The sequence below is a fragment of the Oncorhynchus kisutch genome, unplaced genomic scaffold, assembly GCF_002021735.2.
Source record: "Oncorhynchus kisutch isolate 150728-3 unplaced genomic scaffold, Okis_V2 Okis03b-Okis08b_hom, whole genome shotgun sequence".
Lineage (NCBI taxonomy): Eukaryota > Metazoa > Chordata > Actinopteri > Salmoniformes > Salmonidae > Oncorhynchus > Oncorhynchus kisutch.
In genome coordinates this window covers 17,957,473-17,961,038 of record NW_022261980.1, presented here as the reverse complement: position 1 = coordinate 17,961,038, position 3,566 = coordinate 17,957,473, and the positions used below count along the sequence as shown (strand labels likewise).

General features: G+C 53.5%; 1 pseudogene; it reads right to left on the bottom strand.

The window, feature by feature from the left end:
• Nucleotides 1–381: 381 nt before the first annotated feature.
• The window catches only part of LOC116359583 (low-density lipoprotein receptor-related protein 3-like), a 24,709-nt pseudogene continuing 21,524 nt past the window's right edge, over nucleotides 382–3,566 (bottom strand).

Here is a 3,566-nt window from a genome sequence, read left to right as displayed (position 1 = left end):
TTTCAGCCAGAGACAGAGTCTACAGCTCTCTGTGTTTCAGCCAGAGAGACAGTCTGCAGCTCTCTGTGTTTCAGCCAGAGACAGAGTCTACAGCTCTCTGTGTTTCAGCCAGAGAGACAGAGCCTACAGCTCTCTGTGTTTCAGCCAGAGAGACAGAATCTGCAGCTCTCTGTGTTTCAGCCAGAGACAGTCTGCAGCTCCCTGTGTTTCAGCCAGAGAGACAGAGTCTACAGCTCTCTGTGTTTCAGCCAGAGAGACAGAGCCTGCAGCTCTCTGTGTTTCAGCCAGAGAGACAGAGTCTACAGCTCTCTGTCTGTCTGTCTGTCTGTCTGTCTGTCTGTCTGTCTGTCTGTCTGTCTGTCTGTCTGTCTGTCTCTGTCTGTCTGTCTGTCTGTCTGTCTGTCTGTCTGTCTGTCTGTCTGTCTGTCTGTCTGTCTGTCTGTCTGTCTGTCTGTCTGTCTATTGCCACATGGTCAAGGCAGCTCCTTCATACTAGCAGATCAGTAGAGTCTCATCTCCATCCTCCTCCTCCTCCTCCTCCTCCTCCTCTTCCTCACTGCTGCTGGTGTTCAGTCCATTAGGCACCCCTATACCCCTCCTCCTCCTCCTCTCCCGGGTTGGCAATTCCAGGGCATGGAACCTCTGACTGTCGTCTGAAGACCCCGAGGGGGATGACGTCTGGGGGGAGGTCAGGGGGTGGTGGCCGGGCGGCAGGGAGTCTGGAGGGGGAAGGACAGGGGGGGTAACGGGGGAGGTGAGCCCCATGGGGGAGTAGCGTCGTAGAGCCACCCCTCTCAGGTTGGCAGCCAGCCCCAAGACCAGCTTCCTGGAGGCCCGGCGAGTGTAATGACATGTGCTGCCCTCTAGGGGGCACTGCTGGCTCAGTATGCTGGGGGCAGACGTTAATGAGTCACTCTGCTGCCCAGGGGTGGAGAGCTCGCTGAGGGGCAACCTAACCCTGCTACCCGGGCTCTCTGGGGAACAAGGAGACCCCTCGGATGGTTCACTGTCAGAGGGGGAGGGTGGGGAGTTGGGAGACTCCAAGGAGGGGTGGGAGGACTGGGACTGTGACAGGGCCTGGGTGTGGGCATGCAGGGCGAAGCCTACTGCTGCTGTAGAGCAGCGGGAGGGGGTCCTTGCTGGTCCCATGCCCGCCATGCCTCCCACCATGCCCGCCCCGCCACCTCCATCCCCAGCCCTGGCTCCAGGTCCCTCCGAGGTGTGGTAGGAGTGCAGGCCCAGAGCCACCTGAGACCCGGGGGGTGTGAGGAGTGGGATCTGGCCGCGGAGACGGGTCCCTCGGTGGAACAGACGGTTCCAAAGGCGCCCCAGGCGGCGGTGTGACGTGGCCCGGCGGGAGGAGTGTCTTCTGATCTGCCTACGCATCGCTGTACGGATGTTCTGGAGCATGGAGGCCTGGATGAGGGGAGGGAGGGAGAGGAGGGAGAGGAGGGAGGGAGGGGAGGTAGAGAGAGAGGGAGAGAGAGGAGGGGAGGGAGGGAGGGGAGGTAGAGAGAGAGGGAGGGAGGGAGGGGAGGTAGAGAGAGAGGGAGAGAGGGAGGGAGGGAGAGGAGGGGAGGGAGGGGAGGTAGAGAGAGAGGGAGAGAGGGAGGGAGGGAGAGGAGGGGAGGGAGGGGAGGTAGAGAGAGAGGGAGGGAGGGAGGGAGGGAGGGAGGGAGGGAGGGAGGGAGGGAGGGAGGGAGGGAGGGAGGGAGGGAGGGAGAAAAAAAAAGGGAGAACTCGTCAGCAAGACCATCAAAGCTGTCAATCATTTGTTAACCCGTTGTCATGGTAACACTCAGATCTCTCCCGTCAGAAATAGATCTTAACCAAGAGAGTAGCTACAGTATTAGATATTCACACCATCAGAACACAGGCAGACAGGCAGAACCCAGCTGCTACGAGAGCTACAGTCTGTGATGTCAACTTTACAACAGGGATATCCACTACAGTCTGTGGTGTAAACTTTACAACAGGGATATCCACCACAGTCTGTGGTGTAAACTTTTCAGACTGTAGCAGTGAAACCAGACGTTACCTGAGTGGGGTTGTAATGATAATGTATCTATAATATGGAGACTGTAGCAGTGAAAAGAGACATTACCTGAGTGGGGTTGTAATGATAATGTATCTATACTACGGAGACTGTAGCAGTGAAACCAGACGTTACCTGAGTGGGGTTGTAATGATAATGTATCTATAATATGGAGACTGTAGCAGTGAAACCAGACGTTACCTGAGTGGGGTTGTACACAGGGAAGTCCTCCACCGGAGGGATGAGGCCCTGGGCGATCAGCTGACCATAGGAGGGCGGAGCCTCTCTCTGAACAAACTCCGCCTCCAGACGGGTCATCTGGGTCTCAAATGCTCTAGAGAGAGAGAGAGAGAGAGAGAGAGAGAGAGAGAGAGAGAGAGAGAGAGAGAGAGAGAGAGAGAGAGAGAGAGAGAGAGAGAGAGAGAGAGAGAGAGAGAGAGAGAGAGAGAGAGAAAATGAGATGAGTGTCTCCTGACCCCTCCTGCTGTCTCAGCCTCCAGTATTTATGCTGCAGTAGTTTATGTGTCGGGGGGCTGGGGGTCAGTTTGTTATATCTGGAGTACTTCTCCTGTCTTATCCGGTGTCCTGTGTGAATTTAAGTATGCTCTCTCTAATTCTCTCTTTCTCTCTTTCTTTCTCTCTCTCGGAGGACCTGAGCCCTAGGACCATGCCTCAGGACGACCTGTCATGATGACTCCTTGCTGTCCCCAGTCCACCTGACCGTGCTGCTGCTCCAGTTTCAACTGTTCTGCCTTCTTATTATAGACCATGCTGGTCATTTATGAACATTTGAACATCTTGGTCATGTTCTGTTATAATCTCCACCCGGCACAGCCAGAAGAGGACTGGCCACCCCACATAGCCTGGTTCCTCTCTAGGTTTCTTCCTAGGTTTTGGCCTTTCTAGGGAGTTTTTCCTAGCCACCGTGCTTCTACACCTGCATTGCTTGCTGTTTGGGGTTTTATGCTGGGTTTTTGTACAGCACTTTGAGATATCAGCTGATGTAAGAAGGGCTTTATAAATACATTTGATTTGGTATTCTATAGCATCTTTCACATCCTTCACTAAAGGGGTGACAGTCAATCAATATCAAAGATGGTGGATGAATGAAGATGTCCCACTCAGGCTGTTTAAAAAATGAATAAAAAAAGATCTGTTCCGGTCTGCTTAAGGGGCTCTCCCATAGACACCAATGAATTAGCAGCTGGGTCTGGTCTGCTTAAGGGGCTCTCCCATAGACACCAATTAATTAGCAGCTGGGTCTGGTCTGCTTAGTTCACTGACTGTATATGAACCAGAAGAATAGTGGGATGTCTCACTTCCTCTTCCCTCTCTGTCAACAGATTAGTAATAAACCCCAGGGGAAGTTAACGGGTGCACAGCCTTTTGACCTCTGACCTTTATACGTCAGCATCCCAAATGGCACCCTATTCCCTAAATAGTGCCTATGGGCCCTGGTCAAAAGTAGTGCACTAAATAGTGAATAGGTTGTCATTTGGGACACATCCTACAACTGTAACCTCTGAGGGAC